The sequence below is a fragment of the Antedon bifida genome, chromosome 7 (genome assembly GCF_963402885.1).
Source record: "Antedon bifida chromosome 7, ecAntBifi1.1, whole genome shotgun sequence".
Lineage (NCBI taxonomy): Eukaryota > Metazoa > Echinodermata > Crinoidea > Comatulida > Antedonidae > Antedon > Antedon bifida.
The window spans coordinates 11,943,094-11,954,780 of record NC_136232.1 but is presented as its reverse complement, the minus strand read 5'-3'; the positions used below and the strand labels follow the sequence as shown (position 1 = coordinate 11,954,780).

The window sequence follows — 11,687 nt, the reverse complement described above, 5'->3', positions numbered from 1 at the left end:
TTTCAGACAGCGTCGTGCGACAAGGCCCGACAGAAACGTCTTGACTCGTCAGTGCTGTCTGAGTTGAATCCCGACGAGAAGAGTCGTCTTGAGATTGCGTTGGTCGTAGTGTCTAGGTCGTTGGTAGAACTTTAATTTCGATTGGATCTTTAATTTTCTCCCGACGAGGCAACTCGTCGGGCCTCGTCGTACGACGCTGTCTTGAGTTGGCCTTTACCAGCTCATTTCTTGTTTACAGTCATTTGTGTAGGCATAATACTAAAACTTCAACTCACCCTTTTCACAAAATACGGTATATTGTTCGTCACAATTGACAATTTCCCAGTGTCCATCAACATACGCTGTACAGTCTCTATCTATACCATTACCGGAAACTGGTAGCAAGTTCCAGCCGACTGCAAAAACAATAATCATCTTTTAAATTCAAAATAATGCATCAATTTACTACTAGTACAATGTCCAAAGCCTACGTATAGTCTAGCTATATGAATAGCACTTAAGCATGGAAAGATGTCACGGAAAAACCCATTACACGCACGCAAAACTATGTCTTCTAAAATTTTAGTTCCCACTATGTTCCCACTAGGACGCGCAGGACGTGACGTGAACATAACTTTCGCTTGTGATTGGTCAATTCGCTTGCGTTGTGCGCCTACGTTCTTGTATTGCGCCGCCTAAAGCTTGGTTCCCACTAGCGACGCAATGTAAGGCAACCGACGCAACGTAAAAAATGCCCTTCAAATAATTGTGTTTGCCCCCGCCTGCGTGAAATCAAACCTGCGATGTTCACAGCACTATTGCGTCGTCGGTTCCCACTTGTGATTACGCAATAGTGCTGTGAACATCGCAGGTCGTTATACGTCGTTGCGTTGCGTTCTAGTGGGAACCACGCTTTAGTGGAAATCAAAATCTTACGTAATTGTTGATCTTCATCTATACGTGTTGACCACACAAACTCCTCTTCTGTATCTTTATCGTTTAACGCCAACCAAAACGAAAGTCCAATCGAACGAAACGCTTCATTTTCCTTTTGTGTCTTGATGATTGGAAGGTCGGCGTCTAGATCTTTACACAGTGCAGAAGCGTTGGATAAGGGTACAATGTCTGGTAGTATGTAAAACAGCTTATCGCTGAATGGAAGGCTTCCAACTAAAAAAACATTGTAGTAGTACTGCATTATGGATCCCGTATTACAAATGGTTTTACATTGACGTTTGCAAGTATCTTAAAGCTCTGTCTACACTACCAAACTAGTTTGACAAAAAAGTGTGATGTTCCCAAATATGGTTGTGATATGACATCATCATGTTCATACATGGGCACATCACATTTTGTGTCACATAAAGTGTAGATAAGGCTTAACACAAATAAAGCTGGAAAGTTGTAATTGAATTGAACTCATATGGAGAGCTGCAAACTTAACATTTGATTTCGCCATGCAAAACAATATATTATTAATTATTATTATTTTGTTTAGTCACAAATTGGGCGCCCCTCTCAATAGCAAGCAAGCTTTAAATTGGGCGCCCCTCTCAATAGCAAGCAAGCTTTAAATTGGGCGCCCCTCTCAATAGCAAAACAACTAGAACTTCAACATTTTAAAATAATATTAAATAAATAATAACCATAACGTGAAGTAATATAAGATATATACAGTGATTATTTACAAAGACCACCTATATAGTATTGATTGTGTTAAATCTTGTTTTCCACTAGCGACGCAACGCAAGGACGTAACGCAACGTAAGTGATTTGACCAATCACAAGCGATGGATTATTCGAACAGTGGCTTGTCATTGGTCAACTCGCTTGCGTTGCGCGTACGTCCTTGTGTTGTGTCTCCAGTGAGAACCACGCCTTACAGACTACATCATGAACATTACTACGATTTGATTCACATCCGCTGTCTACACTATCAAACTTCATTTGACAAAATAATGTGATGTGCCCATGGACATGATGATGTCCTATCACTACCATATTTGGGCATATCACTACCATATTTGGGCAAATCACTTTTTTTGTCAAACAAGTTTGATAGTGTAGACAGAGCTTTACAGATCAAAACAATAATACTATTACGCTTTACCTTTTTCACAAACGATACTCAAATTCCAGTCACATGGAACATCACCGAATGTGGCTATCGGGAAAGCAAAGCAACATTCTTCGTCGGTTTCACCATTTGGCTCACCAACATTCCACGCTAAAAAGATTGTAGGTATAGCAGAAATAATTAAATAGTACAAATAATAGAGCAAAATACAGAGTAACATAATAAATATACAACCGATAATGAACATAATTAATATAATGCAAGAAAAGAAATATATGGTGGACATAGTGGAGAAGGGACGCCACAGCAAGCAAGCTTTAAATTGGGCGCCCCTCTCAATAGCAAAACAACAGGTAATAACGTCAATCATTAAGATAAGGAGGCTGTACCTCAAGCTTTTGTTTTCATTTTGACATCATTATATCAATGAAAAAAAAAGTCTATAAAACATATGCATTACTATCATTATACGTTAATTGGTAGTTATCGGTATATGTTGTCCAGTAATAATCACGATTGGTAACACGATCGTTCAAAGCTAACCAAGTCCATTTGTATAAATCATGTGGAATATCCTTCATACGCTCGCTTTCATCTTTTGTTTTAAACACAGGCAAATGCGCATCATATAGAGTGTCACACAACTGCATTGCGGCCGAGTTGTTGGCTATCTTTGAAGCTGTATAGTACATTTTGCCACCCACTGCTGTTATTGCAAGGTAATTCTGTTTGACTAAAAACAAAGAACTAATAATAGAAACATGACAACGCAAGATAATATAATAATAATAATATGGCATTTATAAGACGCCCTTTGAAAAAAAAAGAAGAAAAGACCAGAGCGCCGTACATACCACACACTGTGTAAAGTTGATGGGTCTGTTCTTTTTTTGATTCGCTTGCTTGTTTCCGTCATAATGTTTTGTCAGTAATATCTAAATTTTGTCTTGTTATTTGTTGATTTTTTCTTGTACATTATATTATACTTTATGTCTTTCAACCCTGTTAATGGTGCCGTCACTGTTGGGTGATGATGAAATAAATTCATAAAATGATAAATCTTAAAATTACAAGCATATATAAATATAAATATTTGTTTCTATATCCCCTTCCTACTAAATGTGAACTCTTAAGATCTGCTTCTGGAGTGTGTTGTTCTTACCATGCTCGCAATTCTTCCCAAAATATCCATCCAAACATTCACAGTTATACGTGTACTTATCATCTGAGCATATGCCTCCATTCTGACACGGTGCGTAATAAACACAGTACTTTTTAGCTAAAAAAGTAAAATGTTAATATTATTAATATTATTATTATTTTATTCTTTATACTGGGTAGCCTCTTCAAGACTGTTCTCCCAGGGCCCAGTGTATATATGCGGTGAGTGACAGTGTGTGAACTAGTACACCGGCATAACCCCACTCGTCTCAAAGGATGTACTAGGTTCTTTAAAGTGCACATGAGCCAGATGTGTACACTGGACCTACGGTTTAGTGCTTATCCGAGAATATCAATGTTTGGTTAGATTTAAACACTTCGCAAAAAGTATTGCAATTTCAATATGACTGTACATAAACTAAAGCGCTCTCGGTCATTGGAATAAATTTGCCTAGTGTGAAAACAAGTTTAAATAATGGCTCAGTCTGGGTTCCAGACGGAGTTTACTGTTAGTAACAAGATAAATATTTTGGCACATATGGCGTTTCATACGTATACTACTTGTGTATTTCAGACAAACATCGAAAAGCCTCAAAATAACTACAGACTTGAGGCAAGCCTGCTCAGACTTACTTTTGCATCCAATAGGTTCAAATCGAATACAAACACCGGCTTCCCAGTTGACAGCAACAATGCGTATAAAACGAGACTTGACCGAGTTATAAAACAGATTTGTCACAATTGAATCGCTATCGTTGTTTCCTTTAAACTTTAAACACATTTTAAATGTTAAATTGTCAAAAGTCGTAAATACTGTAATGTAGTTATATCATCTCAACAATATTACAGAACTGAACCAACTTTATACAAATAACCAATATAACAGTTCACTTCGCCATAGAAATATTTACCTAAAGAGTCTGCCTACGCTGTCAAACTTTATGTGACAACAAAATGTGATGTGCCCATATATGGACATGATGATGTCATATCACTACCATAGTTGGGCATATCAATACCATATTTGGCACATCACACTATTTTTGTCAAACTAGTTTGATAGTGTAGACAGAGCTTTAGACGTTGACGCAGTTGTGTCTCACAATTATATTACAATACCATAACGTAATAATAATTCCGATATTTGTTTTCTTTACATTTGTTTCGACATTTGTATTAGGCCTAATCCTAACTACTAATATAAATTGTGCATAAAGTAATTTTGTTTTTGTTTAAATACCAAATTGATTAAGGTGCCATTGCCTTCGTTCATCGCATATTCAAAGTAAACACCATCTGAACTGTGGTTCACGTGGTAACTTGTCACCCACATGTTGTGGTGGCCACAACCTTGCACCATCAACCCAGTTATGATGTCAACAACACCAAGATCAACTTGAATCCATTCGGATTCTCGAGGGGTAGAAACGTTCCATACACCTTCTGACGTCTGTTGATTAAGTCTGCTATAGCGCGCAGCCTCTTGATTGGTTGATGTCAAGATGTTGCTATTAGGAATCGATCCATCTTCCATACCAATAGCATTACTACAAAGGTCTTAACAAATAAAACAGTAACTCATATACTCATGGTACACCTTAGCTCAAACATGGTAGTGTTTCATATAACCTCCATTATTTTTTTAACAAATAAATGAAATAAAATCATAGAAACGCACCGAAATAGATAATTGAAAACAATTATATTATTTTAAATGTTTAGTGAGTACTTGCGGTCGATTTAAGAGGAGCGGATTTGGTAACTCTATTTGAACGTCAACTTTAAAACTTTTCTTTCTAATTAATAATGCTAAAAACGGGCGCCATATAAAAACTTAGATAGATAGATAGATAGCTAGATAGATAGATAGTACTATGAAAAGCATACCTTTTTCACATAATACGCTATACGTGTCGTTGCAATTCACAATGTTCCATTGGCCATCAACATACACAGTGCAGTCTCTATCTACAGCATTATCAGAATGTGACAGCAAGTTCCAACCAACTAGAAAACATGAAATAAAAAAGAAAATAAACTGTTGTTCATTCCGTTTACAACATTCCATACCGACGACCACCGAAAATAAATGGAACAAATTCAATAACTCTTCTGAGACTTTCCAAGAGCCAAAAATAAACATTTCCAAATCAAAATTCGTACACAAGTTTTACATTTTTTAATAAGAAAATCGTCATTTTCCAGGACTTTCAAGGGTATTGAAAACACGGAATTGAATTTCCCAACATTTTACTAACTTTCTAAAACCTGTACAAACCCATATGAATCAATACAGAGAAGAAGCACCGTGAAAGTTATCACCAAGGTTACGAACCTTGACTTTTGTCTCTTTCACTCATTGACCAAACAAATTTGTCCTCCGCATCTTTGTCATTCAACGCTAGCCAAAACGAAATATTAAGCAAGCGATAGCTGTTATGTTTTCTTTGTGTTGTGATGACTGGCAAACTCAATCCTAGACTGTCACAAGCTGAGAATGCTTCGTTAAATGTCATGTCACCAACCAACACGTAATGGAAGTTTCCCAAGTACGGTATAAGTGCATCTAAAAAAAACATATTAGATTGGTTGTAGTCTGAGACGGAGTTTTGACTTAATATTAGTCAAAAGATAGGCCTACATATTTTGGCACATATGGCGTTTCATACGTATACTACTTGAGCTTGTAAATCTAAACGTGGGCTGGTGCACTAAGCTAAAAAAGACAATAAATACAGACTTGGGGCACGTCTAGATTGGTTTCTTTAAGAAGAGACAGTAAATACCAATGTCTTTTTGAAGGAGGGTTTCTAAACTTTTTATACAGTTATCAATCGCTTTAAAACATAACACTAAAACAAATTGGAGATGTCCGGCGTGAGTACAAATGTGGTATTATTAGGCCTACTGCACTTCAGCCGTGCATCTACATCCGAATCCTCCAATTCGCTTTTGTTTAAACCTCTGTGATATTATTCTGGATACCTATTAAGCTTAAGAGTTTGTTTGAACCAAAGTTTGCTAATATTGTGTAGACTACGCTTAAAGCTCTGTCCACACTACCAAACTTTATGTGACAAAAAAAATGTGATGTGCCCATACATGGATATGGTGACGTCATATCACTACCACATTTGGGCACATTATACTTTTTTGTCAAACTAGTTTGATAGTGTAGACAGAGCTTTAGAACTGGTTTATCCATTTCATACCTCCTTGGCAAATGACAGAAATTCTCTGCTTACAAGGAATATCATTCCATGTTGTTTCGTCAAACGTAACACAGTCCTCATTTACAACGTTATTTGGTTCATTCGTCTTCCACACTAAAAGTTATATTGTTTAATTATAACCAGGGAAGAGTGAATACATACAGAGTTATTTCATCGTGTTTTAGTATACAAACTTATGATGGTTAACTATAGGCTATTAACTTAGCAGATAACTGAAATAACAAACCAAACAGCAATCGATCAATACAATAATTTCACTCTTCCTTGTTATAACTATTTTTTTTTTAACGCAAGATGTGACGTCAAACGTTTGGTTTGATTGAATATTTTTCAATACAAATATGTAAAAGTATGAGAGTGAAGCAGCAATTAACTAAGTTTAGCTCTGTCTACACAGTCAAACTAGTTTGACTTAAAAAAGTGTGATGTACCCATTATATGGTTAGTGATATGACATCATCATTTTCATATGGACACATCGCATTTTTGTTGTAGTGTAGACAGAGCTTAAAATTCGCAGCCTCAGTCGTCACCATTGGGCCGAGGTGACACATCGTTCTTAGTGTTGGCAGTATGCCCCACCCTCGTTGTAAATAGGATAGGTAACAACGATTGTAAACATTAGCCATGCATAGACCAGGCTTTAAAAATCATATTATTCATCATTACTATCATATTTCAATGGGTAGTTTCCATTGGATGTACTCCAGACAAATACTCCCTCATTTTCTCCGTCATTCAGGGCCAACCAGAATCGTTCTACTGGTATGAAGGTTCTCCTGCTGCTTTCTGATCTTGTTTTGAACACTGGCAGTCTGGCATTGTATGACCTTTCACACAGTTCAACAGCGTCCGTGTAATTAGCTTTAGTTAAAGTATTATAATACGTTTGGCCTAGTATTATCATAGAAACAGATGTAGGCACAACTGGAAAGAAAAAAAGAAACAAAACGTTCGACATTAATACACATTTAAAATACAACTTTTAAACACAATGACGGAATGTAAGGGATTTGACCAATCACAAGCGATGAGAATTATTCGAACTGTCGTTTGTCATTGGTCAAATCGCTTGCGTTGCGTGTACGTCCTTGCATTGCGTCCTGGTGGGAACCAAGCTTTAGAAACGCAACATAACAACGTAGGCGCATGCAAGTGAGTCGACCAATCACGACGTAGTTAGGACGATTCATCACGTCATGATTGGTCAATACTTACGCCGCGTCCTTTCGCAATTGGTTCCTTCGTATCCGTTGTTACACTCAAGTTCCAGTCAAGTTCAAATTTATTCACATAATGCAAATAAATACCAAAATATAATAGATACAAATGGTTGGAAATTAAGTAAATAATAGTTGCATTATGCCTGGAGAATACCATTTAAACCCCAAGGGGCTTTAAGCCTGGATCCACCAGAAAGAATAAAAAAGTTAAAAATAATAATAATATGCATAAGGTGAAGGTTAGCTACTGACAGACAGGGACGGACATGTACGACGATACAAACACGACAAGGACGACAGGAAGGACAAACGGTATTTATATGATTTGCCTAATTAAATTTAATAATAAGTTATTAATATGATCAAAATAATTAATTTACTTTATATTTTGATATTAGATAAGATTTGTAGTTTATTTTTAAAGTATTATTTGTTTTGCTATTAGTTATTGACGGATTAAGAGAGTTCCAGAGTAGGGGTCCGGTATGTAGTATTGAGTTTAGTATTTGCTTACTGTTATAGTTTTTGGAAATGTAGTTGTTTGCGTTCCTAGTGTTATATGTGTGTAGTTCGTTATTTTTAGTGAAGAAACCGTTGAAAGTGGTTGGAAGTTTGTTATTTGAGTACCTATACATGAAGAGGGCAGTTTGCAATTTATTAATGTCAAAAATGTTTAGGGTATTTAGGCTGACAGTTGTATTGTAATCCCTGGTTCACACAAAGTCCATGTATACAAGGGGATGACTGGCACCAGTCAATTTCTAGTAAAACATGTTACATAATCAGAAAATGATCATTCATTAGGTTTGGTTCCCACTAGGACCCAACGCAAAGAGATTTGACCAATCTCAGGCGATGGATCGGTTATTCGAACAATCGCGTGTGATTGGTCAACTCGCGTGCGTTGCGTCTACGTCCTTGCGTTCCTAGTGGGAACCAAGCAAAACAGAGTGAATTTTCTACTAAAGAACACAAAGTGTCATCAATGTGCTCGTTTCTGCAACCATACAGTACGGGTGTGTGATGTGAATAGATGTAGATGATATTCTACAATTCTCTATTGTAACGTTGCGTTGTATGCAAAGGGTGTAGCGTTATACACAGACAGAAACGGTAAATGCAATACATCCCTACAATGTTACTTTGTCATAATATGTATCACCTTTTATTTTGTTACCATGACATTGAAAGTAAATAAATGTTTAAATGCAAAATAAAATAAAAAAATACGCTCACCGTCTCAAGTCGCACGAAATTAAATCCTTTGTGCAAATATTTGCGCAAAGACCCACACGCGCGTTCAAAAGCTGATATATGACTGCTTGTGTAGCCTAACTGCGCACAAACTGCGTATAATGGAAACTAATTCATTTTTAGGATTAAGTGGGTTGTCCTGAATCTATTCATCATCAATTGTTACTCCTTTGTTTTTTGTCTGATGTTTTATAATTTGACTGTTACCTATTACCTCTTACCTATCGACCTGTATGATGTATGAATTCGAAATAAAAACAAACACACAAACTATTAAGTATAAATTCAATCAGTTAGACTATGCGATTGCCCAGCTTACCTTGACAGCCTAGAATTTCGAATCGCATGCAGAAGATATCGCTCATCAACACTTCGATACGGATAAAACGTGCTTCGATGTAAAGCCCCTATATCTTTACTGTCTATCTATCGACTAGATACGCGCATGATCTTACAAAACCTTTTAAAAGATATTAGATCTAAGATATTTCCATTTACTTACCGCAAACAATACATATGTCTTGCGAATGATGACAGCCGTGCGGTTCGTTCCCCCAACCATTATGAGTACATTCTTCCAGACTGGTTTCATTACCGTTACACTGTAACTGGCTAAGCCAAATACGACCGCTGCCACCTCCACATGTATTAAAACTTGATGCTTTACCAAGTGTTATATAATTACAAGCAACGTGCGCGGCATTCAAGTCAAATAAATCTTCACATACTGTTCCCCACTCCGAAGAATGTTCAACTTCTAGTCTTCCTTCTAACCAACTACCACCATCTTTCAATCTGTAAGAATCAGCCGAAACTGAAAAGAAAAATAATCATTTGAATCGAAACATAATTTGTACTTTTTTTATATTACCTTTATTTACATTGTTAATGTAATATTATTATCATGTCCTTCACACTTCCATATGTCTTACTTATGATCCTTGTTCACTTTCACATCTTCGTTTTCTTCTTGCAATGGACCCCATTGGAAATAAATTCAATTTTATGGGTCGTCCTTGCATCAATTCACTTTGGTTTTATACATTTTTAAATCAAAAATTTTTGTATTTTTTCCTTGTTTATGTATTTTAAATGTATTGTTGAATGAATGCTAAATGAATAAATAAAAAAAATAAATATAACAGAAACTACTAAACTAATTCAACAACAAATACAACAATAATATTTTGTCAATCATTGATCCAAATTGTAAAACGGTTCTCTAAGTAAAATATGATATGGTTTTAACATAAAAAATATCTGTTTCTATCTCTAATATTTTTCTCATGTTGTAGAAACTTTAATTTATAAAAAAAAGAAGATGATTAATGTTCATCTTGGGTGCAATCAATGAGGAAGGAAATCTAATGCCATTATTTTATTTTTTAATTATTCTAATTAACAAGTACTCAGACCATATGGTAATCAAATGCTAACATAAAACAAATGCATGAAGTTTACAAAATATAGAAAATATCTTACCTGTTGTACTTTGTTCGAAAAAATAAAAACAACACATCAACTTCATAAATAACAACATCCTCGTCTTACAGCAGTAACAATATATCTGTCATCTAGAGAACATATACATTCTATAATGAGGCTATTCAACACTGACGAACTTAAATAACATTTAACTCTGTGTGTGTGTGGCAATAATTACTTTCAATTCAATCGATTCCAATATAACGAATATTTAACTGTCTGACAATACTTATGCCGCTACCTTTGTTTAGTTCGTTTACAAGATACAACAAATCTCATTCGACAATACACGCTTCTTCGTGATCTGAAAACCGACACTGATTGACTCTATTACCTGTATGAAAGCCCCTTATATAAAATGGTTTATACTGTTTTGTAAATTTCAGATAATTTTGGTACGAAAAGTGTAATATCACATACGAAATATAAGAAAAATGTAAGTACATTAATCACTACATCATTACATTACACATTAATTGTATTATTGTTACTATGGGGATGTTTTGTCACGTTTTCAACATTACATTACTACATTATCAAACTTTATGTGACAAAAAAATGATGATGTCATATCACTACCATATTTGGGTATACCACTACCATATTTGGGCACTCACACTTTTTGTGTCAAACTAGTTTGATAGCGTAGATAGAGCTTAACTAAACGCCAAATTAAAGTCATTTTTTATAAATAAAGGTACAAAGTGCATATATTATATACAATAAATGAGCATTGATTATAAACTAATGAATTTCTCTAATAATAGTTTGGCTTACTTCAAAACACAAAACATCATCATCATCTTTTGAAGCAGTATGTTCTTTATTTCCAATTATTAATATCAGTAATTACAAACAGATATCAAACAGCCTCTCAAATTACATATTAAACGTCCCCTGAAATTTCTCTGCTTTTGTTTTGAGATAAAAGTTTTATATCATCGTTTATGTCCAATTATTTATCATGTGATGAACTAGATCTTTTGAAAGTAAGAAGGTTTTAGTAGGCTATACGGTCCACGGATAGAGAAGCTACATCTCCGACTGATGATACAAATAAACAAATAAAGCACCACCTGACCATAGGGAGTTATAGCCTATAGATTTTGAAGACGATTTTCAAATCGCAATCGCGGCCGTCTGTCACTAGCAATGCTATTTTCTAGTTCAAATTTTCAATTTCAATTCAATTCATCTTTATTGGTCTAAATATATATAAAAACAAGAAATCTTTGTTAATGCACTGCAGTTTAACGTAAATTAACAATGTTTAAA

At 35.3% G+C, this 11,687-nt stretch overlaps 1 long non-coding RNA gene across 1 annotated transcript; it reads right to left on the bottom strand.

Moving 5' to 3' along the window:
- Nucleotides 1–245: 245 nt before the first annotated feature.
- LOC144849108 (uncharacterized) lies at nt 246–2,171 on the bottom strand. The gene is made up of 3 exons (XR_013613949.1): nt 2,090–2,171; nt 916–1,149; nt 246–395 (listed from the first exon to the last, which is right to left on the bottom strand). It is a non-coding gene; the product is annotated as an uncharacterized LOC144849108 (long non-coding RNA).
- Nucleotides 2,172–11,687: the final 9,516 nt, after the last annotated feature.